General features: G+C 31.5%; 1 protein-coding gene across 4 annotated transcripts in view; it reads right to left on the bottom strand.

Moving 5' to 3' along the window:
* The window catches only part of LOC141562904 (sodium channel protein type 9 subunit alpha), a 185140-nt gene that overhangs the window by 132495 nt on the left and 35443 nt on the right, over positions 1-17202 (bottom strand). The window lies entirely within an intron of this gene.

Genomic DNA, 17202 nt, shown 5'->3' with positions numbered 1-17202 from the left:
TTGTCCTCCCTTCAGTTTGAAAATTTTAAATGTTTTAATTGGGTTTCTTTCTGAGCCTTCAATAATTTCCCCTCCACAACTACTTCAAAATCCTCCTCTTTCCTCTTTCATAAAAATCCATAATATGAACTTACATAATACATTTATATCACCTATGATCATCACATTTCCTCTCCTTAAAGAGTTCAAGTATCTTCTGGATTTTAGTCTTCTAATGGAGATTATTTTATATTATTTCAGCTTCCCTAGAAAATGATAATTTTTTTTGTCAATGAATGATCTTTTATCCATTTTCCATTCAGGGCACTAAATGAATTTAAATAGGTAGGCTGAAGCTCTTTGGATTTAATAAAATCTGGCATTTTTTTCTCTAACAACTATATTAGGAAAGATAATTCAGATATAAATTCTTTATCAGTAATCAATCACTTTTTTCTGTTAAGATAGAACACATTTTATTTTTGGTGAGTTTTTTTAAATGTTCCTTATTATCCAGGGCCTATCCACATTCTATTTATGAAAAAATACTAAGGTACATAGGAATGAGACTTTCAGACTTTTATTTTTGAATGTAGAAGCATATTTATCATTTTCTTCTATTATATCTATCTTTGAATTGAAGTTAACAAGTATCAAGATTCATCATTTCATCTGTTTAGGGATCTCCTTATTGAGAAAACTTTCTCTACTCATAAAAATCAGTATTTGCTCTAAAACTAACAATCTCAGAGAGGTTCAAAGTATGTTGAGTTTGTGACTGGTCCTTGCATTTATCAAAAGTATGATTTGATTAAGCCATTCTCCACTGATAAATGGTCAAAGGATATGAACAGACAATTTTCAGATGATGAAATTGAAACTATTTCTATTCATATGAAAAGGTGTTCCAAATCACTATTGATCAGAGAAATATAAATTAAGAAAACTCTAAGATACCACTATACACCTGTCAGAGTGCCTAAGATGACAGGAAAAGATAATGATGAATGTTGGAGGGGGTGTGGGAAAACTGGGACACTGGTGCATTGTTGGTGGAGTTGTGAATGGATCCAACTGGAGAGCAATTTGGAACTATACTCAAAAAGTTATCAAACTGTGTATACCTTTTGATCGAGAAGTGTTACTACTGGGCTTATATCCCAAGAAATATTAAAGAAGGAAAAACCTATATGTGCAAAAATGTTTGTGGCAGCCCTTTTCGTAGTGGCTAGAAACTGGAAATTGGATGATGCCCATTAATTGGAGAATGGTTGAGTAAATTGTGGTATATGAATGTTATGGATTTTTATTGGTCTGTAACATATGACCAGCCAGATGCATACGGAGAGGCTTGGAGAGACTTACATGAACTGATGCTAAATGAAATGAGCAGAATCAGGAGATCATTACATACTTCAATAACAATACTATATGAGGATCAACTCTGGCTATCTTCGGCAATGAGAAGATCTAAATCAGTTCCAACTGATCAGTGATGAACAGAACCAACTAAATCCAGCAAAAGAACACTGGGAAATGAGTGTGGACCACAACATAGCATTTCTGTTGTTGGCTTGCATTTTTGTTTTTCTTCTCAGATTATTTTTACCTTCTTTATAAATCCAATTTGTCTTGTACAACAAGATAATTGTATAGACATGTATACATATATTGTATTTTAACATATACTTTAACATATTTAACATGTATGGGACTGCCTGCAATCTAGTGTAGGGGGTGGAGAATAGGAGGGGAAAAGTTGGAACAGAAGTTTTTGCAAGGGTCAATGTTGAAAAATTACCCTTGAATATATTTTGTCAATAAAAAGCTATAATAATAATAATAAATGATAATAATAATAAAAAGTATGATTTGAGCCCAAGCTTCCCTGAATCTGAAGACAGTTCTCTATCCACTTTTCTTTATTAAAGTATATGCAAATTTAATTTATAGGCTTTTACAAATTGCTCTTTGATTATGCATATTTGCCCAATTCATTCTCCTATTTCCCCTCTTTGGTGAGATTTGCCACCATGAATTCAACTTTTTTTTGTTGAACCAATTAGGAGTATCACATATCCCAGTTTTCTACCATTTCCAGATTTCTCCTAAATCTTCACATTTTTAATAACTCAAAAGAATATGAAGTTCCTGCTATGCATTACCCTGACTAGCATCCTCTTTCTAATTTCTTCCCCTTCCATCCCCATTACTTGGAAAATGTATTAGAATATGATGGGGATATATATACATATATATATATATATATATAATATGATAATAATGATGATAATTTTAATAATATGAAATCTTTGTCCTATGAGTAGACATAAAATTGAAAGAATTTTATCATAAGGATTCAGAGGGATATAATAGAAATGGTGCTAGAATTAGAGTCAAAGGTTTGAATTTCAGCTTTTCCATTTACTGCTGCAGGCCATAATTTCTGCTTTTACAATTCTTATTTCTCTCTTAAAACATTTGAGATTATCCTGCTGTGGTTATATGCATTCTTGGGAATTTACAGTGTTCTTTCTTCTTTGTTATTGATGCATTTTCCTTTGTCCTGCAATTTTTATTCATAGATGTCTAGAATCATTTATAATTTACATAATTTGTTAGTTCTACAATTTGTAGAATTCCACTATCTTCTAATCTTCTGAATGATGTCTGTCTGTCTGTCTCTCTCTCCCCCCTTTTTTTTTAACAAAATGTTATGAAAACTCTACTGATATTTCATATTGTATATATAGCACAGTCTCTGGCATGGAGTAGGCACTTAACAAATGTTTGTAGACTGATGATAAAATGCAATCCATTTGTTTTTATCTGCTTTTCCAAGCAGAGAATCTGAATCATCTTTCCATTAGCCCAAACCTTCTTTGGTGTTCTCATTTCATCCTATACAATAATGTCAGAAATCCTAGTAAAAGGACTAGTCTCAGAACTATAAGAGAAAAGACAGATATTCTAGTCAATTTCTGCTTAGCTCTATTTTATGCTTGAAGAAATTTAAGTTCAGAAGAAAAAAAAAACAAGTCATATCAGCAGTAATCTCTCAGTTGTATGTATATATTTATTGGACAAAAATTTCATATTATTATAATTATCATTATTATTTCAATGGGGACAGAAGGAGAAGGAATAAGGAAGAAGATGCAGTCAGGGTGATACACAGCTGGAACTTCATATTCTTTCAAGTCATTAAAGATGAGAAACCTTAGGAGGAATCTGGAAATGTTAGAAAATTAGAATTTGTGATACTCCTGATTGAATTAGCTCCATTGTCACTAAGATGGCATTAGTATTAAAAGCCCCCCCAAAAAGAGATGCTGTAACATATGGTTGAAGCCTAGTCCTATTCAAAATTGTGGTGATGATCAGTTTCACATGTAAAATAATTCTTGACTTTGTGTTCTGTTATCACCAGATACAAAATATATACTGAAACAATCAGAAATACTGAAAATGCTTCAGTATAGATAATGTTGACCACTAAAGAGGACAAACCACATGGATACAAGAAACACACCAAAGATAAGAAAACTTTTACCATGTGCCAATTCTATGTTATGACAAAACTAGAAACAGACCTTCCTGGCTACTGGCAAGAGCTTTATTTATGTATCAATGATATCTGTATGCTCTTAGTCACTCAACAAAGAGGAAAATGATAGTATTTAAAGAGACGTGGAAAAAAATTTTTTAACTGATCCAGGGTAAAGTAAACAAAACAAGGATATTTTATCCTGTAACATTCATATTATAAAAGTGGAAAAAAGTATGCATGTAAACTTATCAAGAATGAAATGCACATGTTGATGAAAACAATTTATACTAACAATGACACTATAAAAAACAAACAAACAACTTTTATAGCCTAAGGAACTCTAATCAATAATATGACCATCTATGATTCCAGAGAATCAATGACAAAGTGTGTCAAAATAAAATGACTGGTTATTTATGGAAAAGAAAGCAGATAGTCTGATGCAAGAGTATAGTTGAAGCTTTTCTGCCAGAACCTATGCTCTTCTGGAATTGCCTTTTAGAACCCAGCACCACTTCCATTTAATTAATCCAAAAGAAAAGGAAATGGCAAATTGCTTCAGTCTCTTAGCCAAGAAAACCACAAATGGAGTCACAAAAAGTCAGATGTAACTGAAAATTGATTGAAAAAGAAGTTTACATCCTAATAGTTTTGATTTAGCTACATAAGTATTTTATGCATATGTGCAATATTCTACAATATTGAATATAAAATAATAGTCTGCTTTGTAATTTTATGCAAACTTCCAGACCTTTAATCAAAAAGACTTGAATTCAAACCTTGATTCAGATACTCATTGATTATGTGACTCAAAAAAAAATCTTTCTTTGCCTCATTTTTCTCATCTGTAAAAGAGATAATGGCACCTACTTTCAAGGATTGTTGTGAATATAAAATGCGATATTTACAAAGCAGTTTACAAAACTTAACATGCTATAAAATGTTTCTACCTATTGCTATTACTGTTATCATTATTAGCAATGACAATGATGATAATAAAATAACAAGGCAGCAATTTGTTTTAGAAATATTTCTCTTTGAACCCCATTAAAGATATAAATAAAATAGAATTGCTAGTATATCTTGTTGCTATCACCAGCACTGTCACCATCACTACTATTAATACAAAATTCCTCCACTTATGATTTAATTAATATAGAGAGCTCTCTGTATAAAGACTCTCTAATGAGACAGATTATCAATTTATTTATAAGTTATAGTCTTAATGAGATAGAAGGGGTGTATAGTTTAAGCTCGGCCAGTTGTACAACTAGTATCTGTCAGAGGAAGGATTTGAACACAAAACTTCTTGAGTCCAAGGCCAACCATGATGTCACATTGCCTCTCATGTGATTACCAAGAATTAAATCAAATATTTATAGAGATCCTAAAAACTATAATTTTTAACACTCTATGTTCTCAATTCTTATACCCACTTCCAGCATTGTAAACATGGAAAGCTGTTATATAGAACCAAAAGCCATTTCGTTTGTTGTTCTATTTCATGGGCTATGCTAGATAAAGAATTTATCTCTAAATGACCAATGTATTGAGGATGTTTGAATTTATGGAAAAGTCCTTTAGAAAGCTGACAGTCTGATGTGAGAGTATTTGAAGCTTTTCTGCCAGAACCTATGCTCTCCTGGAATTGCCTTGTGGAACCTAGCACAATTTCCATTTAATTAATCCAAAGATATACAATATGACAAGGCAGATGAAATGAGGGCTATGTTTTCTTACTGAAGAAGAGCAGAGAAAGAAACAGAAAAAAGATGTATGCATTTACGTTCCACAACTACAATAAAACATAGTTTACTTCAAGCTTATAATATGACTTAAGAGATTTTTTCCTACAGTCTTACATTTGGAAATTGAATTAGCAAGTATAATATCTGATTCACTATGCTTGAAATCAAATAAAGTTATGGCTAGTATTTTAATAGAAGAGATGCCCTAAGTGCCTGCCCACCAGTAATAATCTCAATGATACTGTACAGAAAATTGTCCAATGAAAAGACTTGAACCAATATTCTTTGATGATAATAGCAGTGATGATTATAATTGCTAACATTTACAGCACTACAAGGATTGTAAATTGATTTAAATTTATGATTTCACTTAAGCCTTACAACAGCCCTATGAGGTACATAAATAAGTAGACATCCAAGAAATCTGTGACTTCTATTTTTTCCCTTTATAGTATATAGTAGCCTACTACTATACACACACACACACACACACACACACACACACACACACACACACACACACACGTTACTTACTGCCTCTTTACCATTAGACAAAACCATTTAACCTCTCTAGACCTCATTTTTCCATATGAAAGGTTTGGCAGGTAACTTCTAAGGTATCTTCCAGTTCAACATCCTATGACTCTACATATAATTCAAAATCTCTGCTACCTCATTATAGGATAGCTGAGTGGTGCACTGGGTAGAGCACTAGGTTTGGAATTAGGAACTCATTTTCATGAGCTGAAATATGTTCTCAGATATTTATTTAATAAGTTATGACCATGGGGGCAAGTCACTTAAGCCTGTTTGTTTAATTTTCCATCTATAAAATGAGCTGGAGAAAGCAAACTACTCTAGTATATTTACCAAGAAAACTCCACCAAAACAACTGAACAATACTAACAACACAATTTCTAAAGTTCCTTCCAGCTTAACTTTCTGTGATCTCATACTTTCTTTATACTCTCTTCTCTCTTTCTATAGTAAATAAACAGTACAATGGGGGAAGTGAACAGATCTTCTATCAGAATAAAAATAACATAAATTCCAAGAAACTGTTATTCCTTTCATGTAACCCTAAGCTAACTATTTATTGTGTACTGAGAAGAGGAAAATAAAATCAAGCTTTACTTTGGAAATAAACACTCCTTCTAGAAACTTAATCTGAAAAGTCAAAAGTTTCAAATCTCTTCCGATAAGACACTTTTTACATTATAACTAATATATCAGCTGACATCTATTTTGAACTTTTTGATTTACAAATCACTTTATTATCTCCGATGAATCTCATAATTATATTACATAGTATGAGATAGGTACCATTAGCAAGGACTATGGCTTTTGGATAAAACCATTAAGTAATTTGCTCATATCTAGTATATGTCAAGCAGAATCAGGACCCTGATCTAATGAACTTCCACTTAAATTCATTAAGAACTTAAGAATATTGCAAATATAAATATTGCAACAACAATAATGGGAAGCTCACAAAACATTGAAACATTCATTAAAAGTGTATTAAATTAATTATACAAAAATTAGCATACTAAAACTTCCCTTGAAACTTTAAGATTATCTATGATGGCAGAAGTAATTTTCTCCAGTTATGAAACCACATGATATTTAATACTGGAAATATATAAATTTGTTTTGCAAAATCCATAACTGGGTAAAAATCTACTTCTGATTATAAAGAACATTTATAATTAAGACAGCTAAGAGGAAGGAAGGGAGACTTGCTAAGAATCTGGAGTAGAAAAATGTTGAGTGAAAACATCAAGATTTTTCTCAAGTGGAATTCTATTAGTTTAATTGTGTTCCTTTCTGACTCAGCAAGAAAACAAAAAGCTATCAACCATCAGCTAATTTTTAAAAGTAATATCTCAGGAAAAAAATCACAATAAACAAAAAGGAAAATTTGGATTTGAACCAGTAATTCTTCCAAAAGAGATTTTAAAAGTATGAAACAGCAAATTTCATTGAGAAAGTAAATTTAATATTTTATTTAACACTTATTTGTGACACTCTTTTCTTTCTTCCAGTGGTTGTTTCTGTTTGTCTACTGTTACTCCTCTTACTCTTAATTTTTTTCTCTTTCTCCTACTATTTCTATCATCTTTTATTATTTCTTGATATGTTTAAAATGTAATCAAATCTCTATTTCATGAGTTTTCGATACCAACATTCAAACAGGTAAGAACTGTTTTTGATGTATTTTTTTCATTTTATTGGTATGAGATATATTTTGATATATTTTTCATTAAAATATAAACATTTCCTCATCTGACAGGACAAAGCTGTTTCTGGGACCTAATTGGCTTTAACTTTCAGATGCAACTTTTCCCCCCATCTCCTCAGCCAATATAAAGTAGGCTAAGAAAGACCTGTCCCTGGGACCTGATTGATCCTCATTTCTCTGGTAGATTTCGTGTTCATCATTAAGCATAGAAAGTCCCAGTCAAGTAGAGTGTAGGCCTTTTAGACTTGATGGGTATGTAAGGCACTCATCACTAAGTCACCAAACTCTAATGACATCCTGACTAGATATATTTCCAAAAGAAGAAAAGCAGGGAGAGTGAATTCAGAAAACTGTTTCTTTGTTGTTGTCATATTATGACATAGGTTAAGTGTTCAATAACTTATGATGGTCTTACTTTTCAACACTGAATCTTAACTGGCATTAGAGCCTTGTTCATACACCTTATACACCTTATATACTTAAGGAGGCATAGCTTCTGTCATTGTGATCTTGGACAAATTATGAATTGAAGACTCTCTGTAATTGTCTCAACCAAAGAGGTAAGATTAGACAACCTTTAGAATTCCTTACATCTCTAAATCTATGATGCTATAATGCTCTTCAACAGCTTATTAAATGCTTTTGTTTTCACTAGAAATTCTTCCTGAATGCAGCAAGTTATGGCAGTGAAGAATTTATGTCACACACTTATGTCTTAATTTTACAATGCACAATAAAAATTAAATTTTATCTTTCTTGACTCATTTTTGTTTTTGTATAAATTTTAGATATAATTCCCACCCTGTGGCCCTTCTCTTTAAACAAAGTAAATAATTTAATGAAACTGACTCACATAGTCACTATATCTGGTAAATGAACTTAAATGCTGTATCATGAATCACCACACAGCATTTATTAATTGCCTTTGGAGATGTAAAGGCAAAAATCAAATGGTCCCTGTTTCCAAATAGCTTTCATTCTATCAGAGAAGAAAACATGTTCATTCATATATGTGTTGTGTTTGATTGTGTGTGTGTGTGTGTGTATGTACTGTGTGTAAATGTGTGACACTGGCAATCTGGAGCCAGGCTACGAAGGAACTTAAAAGACAAATATAAGAAATTGTACTTGATTTCAGAAGAAACAGGGAGTCATTTGAGTTTTGTGAGAAGTATAGTGACATGCTTAAAATGCTAATTAAGAAAGAGATTGAAGACAAAAGATTAAAGAGTAAAAGACAAGCAAGGAGACCAACTAGAACACTTTTAATAGTCCTGTTAAAAAATGAAAAGAACCTAGAGTAAGGTAGTATTTGTTTTATTAGAGAAAAAGGGATATATTTGAGAGATGTGTTACCATTGGAATTGACTAGATATGGTAAGTAAAGATGTGCTTGAGGATGAGTTGACTTGGAGATCAATAAATTAATTAGACCAGTAACAAAACTACTTAACTTTTATTTTCTGACATGAAGAATAATTGGCTCTTAGCAGTTGCCTCAGTTTCCTTCTTTAATCCCTAGTCTATTTGCCATATCCTCCCACCTTAGTTTTAAGAAATGGAACTCTTGATATCACATCTGATCATCTTATATATTTCCAAACCAAAATAACTTCCGTAGTCACCAACTCACTATAGATATCACCTCCTACATTTAGAATGTAAGTACTTTGTAGACATGAAATATTTTCAACTTAAAGTTTAATATAATGGTAGATCATACTCAGTAAGGCCTTTTCCATTCTTCTATTTAATAATTATCAGGCACCTACTGTTTTTGTCAAGAAACTTCAAAATGGAGTCATGAAGAGTTGAACATGACTAAAATGACTGAAAGATCTAGCACTTTAATCGACATTGGGGACATATAGACAAAAAAGAAAAAGTCCTATCCTTTGTGGACTTTATATCATCTCAGGAGAAACAACATATGTATATATAATTAGAGGGCAAGAATAACTCAAGGAGGGGTTCAGGAAAAGATAACTCCAAAGTTCCAAACCTGGATGATTGGAAGTTTGGATGAGAAGTGAGAAAAACATTAACTTCCACTCTGGATGGACTGATTTTGCATTGTTCACATGATACCATTTTAAAATATCCAAAAAGCAGCTTGAATTCAGGATAACAAAAAGGTCCAGGATTTATCAATTTGGGAATATCTTGTATTCTTATAAATCTGACACATAAATGCTTATATATTTTAGAAATGAGATTTTTATCAGAAACATTAGCTGTAAAAATTTTCCCAACATTGTACTTCCCTCTTCATCTTGCTTTTGTTGGTTTTGTTTTGCAAAATCTTTTTAATTTAATGTAATCAAAGTTGTCCATTTTGCCTTTCATCATGTTCTCTAGTTCTTCTTTGGTCATAAATTCCTCTCTTCTCCAAAGATCTGATAACATTCCTTGCTCTCCTAATTTGCTTATGACATCTCCATTTATTCCCAAATTATGTATCCATTTTGACCTTATTTTGATATAGTGTGTGAGATGTAGATTTATGCCGAGTTTCTGACTTATTAATTTTCAGTTTTCCCAACAATTTTTGTGTAATACTGAATTCTCATCCCAAAAGCTGAAGTTGGGTAGTTTATCAAATACTAGATTACTATAGGCATTCTATCATGTATATCTAATCCATTCCACTGATCCATCACTCTATTTCTTAGCCAGTACCAAATGACTTTGATGACAGCGGCTTTATAATATAGTTTTAGGTTTGGTACTGCTAAGCCACCATCCTTTATTCATTATATTTCATTATAAAACATACATTCATATATTCATACATACATAAATACATACATTCATTCTCTTGATGTTCTTGATCTTTTGTTCTTCCTGATGAATTTTGTTATTTTTAGACCCCTGTAAAATGATTTTTGGCAGTTTGATTGGTATGGCACTAAACAAGTAGATCAATTTAAGCAGAAGTGTTATTTTTTATTATATTAGATCAATCTACCCATGAGCAATTGATATTTTTCCAACTGTTTAGATCTAACTTTATTTGTGTGAGAAGTATTTTGTAATTGTGTTCATATAGGTCTGTCTTGGCAGGTAGACACCCAAATATTTTGCTTTGTCTACAATGGAATTTTAATGGAATTTCTCTATCTTTTGCTGCTGGGCTTTAACAAATATATATTAAGTAACTACTATCTGGAATGCTCTAATGACACAAAGATAAAAAGGAGCCAGAACTCAATGAGTTTACTTTCTAAAAAGAAAACACAAATGTTCTTGTTATCTTTAATCATGTAGACAATTAAATGGAAGGAATGATTAATGTAGAAGAAAGATCTAGCAGAATATTCTAGGATTATTTGAAGACAGAAAGGACCATTTAATTTTCTAACTGAAAATTAGGGAAGGAATAGATGGCCTCTTAGCTATCTTTTGAAGGAATCAAGACTTCTGAAAGACTAAAATGAAGGGAAAATGTGGTATGACCAAAATGAATGTATCCATATTCTTGAAATGAAGAACACTGTAAAAAATGTACAGAGGCAGAAGGAACATCCGGAAACACTAGTAACCCAGTTTTATTGAAGCAGAATACATAGCATGGAGAAATGGGGAAAAGGAATGGAAATGTAGACTGGAACCAGATCATAGAAGACCTTATAAGATACAATGCCAGTTATTTGAAGGAATGATTGACAAGGAGAGAGAACGAACTCAGAAAATCCAATTACGAGGCCACAGTAACAGTTTACAATTGAACAAGAGGAGTAAGAGTATGAGTAGAAAGAATAAAGTAGATGTAAATAAACTTTGTTTCCACCTGTTTTAAAAAATCACTAGAGATAAAATTAGACACTGGCTTGGATGATAAGGTAAGGAAGAATGAAAAGTAAATACTCTGAGATTTTGATTATATCCAGCTACTATTATGAAAGTTCCATCAATAGATATATTAAATTTGAGATAAGCGATATATTTAGGGAAGATGATGATTTCTATTCTGGAAGTGGGAATCTATATATCTAGAGATTATCTACTTGGAAACATGCAGTAAATAGGTAGAATTAAAGGACTGGAGTTCAAGAAAGAGATTGTGAATGGAAACATAGATTTGAGAATCACTGTAAAGAGTTGGATAATAAAACCTTTGGATGATGATGAGATTTTGAGGGAGGAAACTATAGGGAAAAAAAGAAAAAAAAAAACCTAGAGCAAGAGACCCTAGGGACAAGAAGAGTATAAGGAATTGCAAAAGCATGGTCAAAAAGAGGGAAATAGTTCAATGAAGTCAGGAAAGGAGACTTATCTTCTAAAAAGATGAAAACAAAGAAAAGGTCACCACACTTAGCATTATTACCTTTCATATCTATGCTTAGGGAGAGAATTCTAAAAGATGTTTTTCTTCAAGGAGAAAAGTGCTCAAAGAAACTAAAATTGAATAATTTGATTTGGTTTGAATAAGCAAAAATCAATGCCATCAGAATTAGATGGAAAATAATTAACTAGGATAAAATTTTCAAACAAATTTCTATACTAGTCACCACCTGTGATATGCAAGAAATTAGTAACAAAAATATGTAAAAAGACTATTTCCCAATGGATAAATAGTAAAAAAGATATGAAAGGTTTGTTTTAAAATTGATGAATACAAAATTTTAATGATCACATAAATATATTCTAGTTGGAGAAATGTAAATTAAAACAACTCATAGGTTCCACTTCATTTCTATCAGAGTGGCAAATATGATAAAGCACAAATTATTATTGTTAGAAGAGTTATGGGAAGAAAGGTACACTAATATACTCCCAGTGGAACTATGTTTTGATCTAACCATTCTACCAAGGAATTCAAACAATTCCCTCAAGTCAACAGGTTTTGACTTAATCAGTGATACGACTATTACTTCCAGAGATCAAAGAGAGAAGGAAATAATGCGTATAAATGTATAGCCATAATTTCTAAAAGTTAAATACTAAGAAAAAATGAATACTAATAAATTAGAATATGACTCAATAAACTGTCAATTATGGAGTATTCCTCTGCTGAAAGAAATGATTAATATGATGAATTCAGAAAAATACCTGGGAAGCCTGAACTAATGTAAAGTAAAAATAGTAGAATCAGAAGATATGAGCTATGTGATTTTTTCAACATGAACATTTTCAGACATGGTCTGTATTGACTAATTTTTTGTTGACAATATTTTGTTGTCAAGTGAGGGTGTATGAGTTAATAGATAGAAATAGCAGTAAAGAAGTAAAGTAAAAAGAAACAGGGAGGAAAAGGCTGAAAACAAAGAGGGAGAGGAAAAAGAGAAGGAAGGAGAAGAAAAAAGTACAAAATAAAGAGAAAGCAAAAGCTCAAAAAGAAGCACAAATTTCACTACTACCATGTTAAATTTAATATATACTTAAAAATAAAAAATGTGTAACATAATTATATGTTTTCGTATAATTTCCCTTTCTGTTCTTCATGTAGTAAAATATTCCTGGTTGTTGATGATTATTATGTTCATCATAAAAATAATTTTTAAACCAATATCATTAAAGTATTATGAAAAAGAAGTTTCAGTTGAGGTGGTAAGGTCAAAAGCTAGTTCACAAAAGGTTTATTGAGACCTAAAGTTATGTTCCTATTATTTCATGTGCTTAAGTCCAACATAAGCTTATAAGGCAACAAACTGTTATGATAAAAATGTATTTATATACTCCATCGATTTCTATTATATCTCTCATAGTGACCAAGTCAGTGATCACTGAGATAAGAAACAAAAAAAGTTAATGGAAAATTGAAAACTAAGAATAATAAAAAAAAATAGAAAAATCAAAAATCCACAAAATTTATAGTCTGCTCCAAATAATTAATAATATTTTTATTATAATTTCCCTCAGTACATTGACAGTGGCTTTGGAGCACAAAAGTAAAAGTGAAAAGAGCAACTTACCATTGCATTTGAAAGGCATCCTTAAGCCATGTTTTTTCATCAAAATGTCCCTTTATATCACGGAGAAGGAGATAAGAGAGCACAACAAGAGCAATTAGTGATTTCCCATGAAAATAGTTAGTTCATGGATTTCAAGCTTAGAAATCCCTTTATGTAGAGCTATTTATAGCAAGCAAAAGGAGACGCCAAGGTATAGTTTGTAGCTGAAATACATCTATATTTGTTTTCCAGTGAATTCATAAGCCTACTAATTGACTCAGTGAGCAGAAACTCACACAGTGTTCTAATCTACTTAGAATCTAACTACATAATCCTGGTTTTTTTGTTCACAGAGGCTTGTTCTCACATAATATTTGTGGGTATATATATATATATATATATATATTTATACATATATTTATAAATACATACATATACATATAGCTATGAAAAGGAATCTTATGCTAAACTATGCAAATATATGTGTATATATTTATGTGTAGGTCTACATACAGAGATATACATATTTATGTGTATCTGTATATACACACATATATGATGTAATGATAAAACTTTGTGGATAGAAAAATAGGCTTAGGTAGTTAGAATGTAAATATATTAGGACTCAGGTTGAGATTTTGCTCACTGGGTCAATTAATAGGTCCATAAATTCACAAGTAAAAGAAATGCATTGTGGTCAACAGTTCTTATACATGCCACTGCAAAAGGTTTAACAATAATAAATCTGTCAGCCCTTAAAATCAGTAATTATAGGATCATTCATTAGAGAGAACTTTACACATATAATAAGGTCTTTTTAAAAGCATATATTTAAAAGAATGCTCCTCAAACACCCATTCTTACCTACAAATGTCCCACTAAGAACAACTGGGAATTAATGATGACAATTTTCCTTTAAAAACTATAATGTATGACGATTGCAGGATAGCTACATGTGGAAATAAATCCCCCTCAGAACTAACAAGCTGAATTACTATTAGGGGGATATTCAAGGACTAGCTTTCAAAGAAAAAATAAATTTGAGATATATGTATGCTAATGTGTGCACATGGTTGTGTATGTATGTATGTATATTCTTGGAAGTATGTAGATAACACATTTAGATAAATGCTTTAAAACACCTTCTCATTTTATTTATTTATTTATTATTATTGGGGGTAAAGGAGCTATTCAAAGTTCCCAGATGCAAGAAATAAGATTAAGATAAATCTCTACTATGTTAAATCAGCTAGGAAAGTACCCTGTTTTAGAATATCAATTTGATGTCTGTGCAGAGAATGAATTAAAAAGCCAGAGATTATATGTATGCACTTCAATAGGAAACTATTTCAAAAGCCCCAGCAAAAAGGAGGAGAGCCTAAATTAGGGTGTTGTACATGAGTGGAGAGAAGGATTATAAAAGATATCATGGTAGTAGAATCAATAATAAATGATAACTGATTGGATTTGTGGCTGAGGGAATATTGGTTATTTGATAATGTCTCTGATGTTGTGAACCTTAGGATCTGGAAAAATGGGAATTTATTTTACTCTAAGAAGGGAAGTTAGAAACAGGAAGATTTGTTTAAGGAAATAATGAATTCCATTTTGCACATATTGAAATGAATGTTTTTGGAGATGTGGGCTGTAATACCAGAAAGACTTGAAAAAGTTGAAAAATGGAAATGAAGATTGGGGATCACAATTCAAAGAGATGAAAATTCATTCATAGAATTTTATGTGATCAGAAAAACATAAGGGGATGGGGGAGAAAGTGAGGTGGGGAGAGAATATACAAGAGGAAGAGGTGACCAAGAGTGTCAAAAACTGCAGAAAGATCTAGGGAGATGAGACCTGAGAAAAGACAAATTAATTTAGCTATTAAGAGATCCTTGATAATGTTGGCAACTATAGTTCAGAACTCTGGCATGATGTGATAAGTACCTGGTTTAAAGGAGTAAGTAGTATTGGCAATAGAGGAAAGTAAATGATTAAAAACATGTTGAGATGAAAAAACATAACAGTTTGGGAACTGATTCAATATGATGAGTGAAGGACAAGGATATTATGACTTTAGTCCAATGGGTCCCCACCTGCTTTACTTAAAGATATATAATTACAAAATTCTCTTTATTTCTATTCATTTTATCTCCAACTTAGACACCCATTGTTTTTTTTTTTAAATTAATAAGATACTCCTAGAAACTTCTTTGCTTTCCAATTTCAATTCTACTAGATGTTTACCATAATGCTAGAATATTTTCATACAAATAATAATATATTTGGTCAAAACTACCCATAATGTTGTTACTAATGACTAGATTCCTGTGAACTCTAAAAATATATTTTTGCCGTTAAACTTTTAAGGGATAGTACAATATTGATTAAATAATATAATAAAATTGCTTCATTGATGTATCTGTGTCTTTAGATGACATCTAAAATGTGTGTAAAAACACTAAATATTAAAAATCTTTCAATTGATATGAAACAGAAGTACAAGCTAGAAAATGTTTGAGTCATGCCTGTTGTTATCTTGGCAAACAGTTTGGTCCCAAAGGCACTGAAAAGGAGTTTTGACTATCTTTAGTTCTTCATAAAATTGATAAATTGAATTCAGGGATGATATCATTCTGAATGCAGCTTCAATTATCCTCAGAATTTAAAATATAATAGTTACTATGTAGCACAAAGCAGTTAGTGGGCTGAAAGAAGACCCTAGTTGTTGAAAAACAAATCTCAATGTGAGGAAAGATAGTAGAATCATAATATATATGCTTTATAAATCTTCTTAGTGACTCAAAGTGCTTTCATCAATTCGATATTATCATAATATCCTTATGAGCTAATATGACAGCTAACAGTTGCCAGCATAAGATGAGAAGAAAAAACAAAGCACAAAGGCAGTTGGGGAAAAAATTATCCTATGAAAGACAAGAGTTCTTTGTATTAGATCTTGTCAGCTACAATGTAGGTGAGTTATTTAGCCAGAAAATGGAAACAGTGAGGAGAGCTAAATAAAGAACTGACCTTGCAGTGGTCACTAATTTCTTGAAAAAAACAGATCTGATCCTGAAAAAAGAAGCAATTTGAAGAATTAACATCATATTTTTAACAAAGACAAAGAAAGAAGAAAGGAAACAATTGTATGTTTGCAGGAGGTGGGAACTGGATTTACAAAGAAAGGAGAAGGATGTACTAAAGTCACATCTGCTACCCATCACATGGATTCAATTAATAAACTTTTTTTCTTCTTAATGTCCCCTTTTCACTGTTTACCACCCTTACAAGAGTCCTAATATAAACTCTTAACCAATGTTGGACTATTGCAATAGTTCATTGTCTGGTGACTCTCTCTAGTGTCTTGATTTTCCAATTCAATACTGAAACTAAATTCATTTTCTATAAAATTAAAATTTTATCACAACATTTCCCTGCTCACAAACTGCCAATGACTCTTGTTTGCCTTGAGGGTGAAATCCAAACATGCTGATTTCTATAATTTAGGTCCAGCTTGATCTTTTGCTATGCCCTCACTTCTTATGTAAGGATCTGCATAATACCTGTATAAGTTTAAAGTTTATGCCTTTCATTCTATTTTATGAGTACTTATCGATCATATGGAAATATAGGTGAATATAAAAGCAAGACAGATCATGCTCCTAAAGAGATTACAATGCTTTGCTTCAAAAGAGTTTATAGTACTTTACGGGAGAAAGACAAAAATATGATGATGTAGTGGAAAAAGCACTAGACCTGGCTGTTTCACAGAAATAGTTTATTAGTTCT

Source organism: Sminthopsis crassicaudata, chromosome 3 (genome assembly GCF_048593235.1).
Source record: "Sminthopsis crassicaudata isolate SCR6 chromosome 3, ASM4859323v1, whole genome shotgun sequence".
Lineage (NCBI taxonomy): Eukaryota > Metazoa > Chordata > Mammalia > Dasyuromorphia > Dasyuridae > Sminthopsis > Sminthopsis crassicaudata.
The sequence above is the reverse complement of the archived record's forward strand: the minus strand, read 5'-3'. Positions and strand labels throughout refer to the sequence as shown.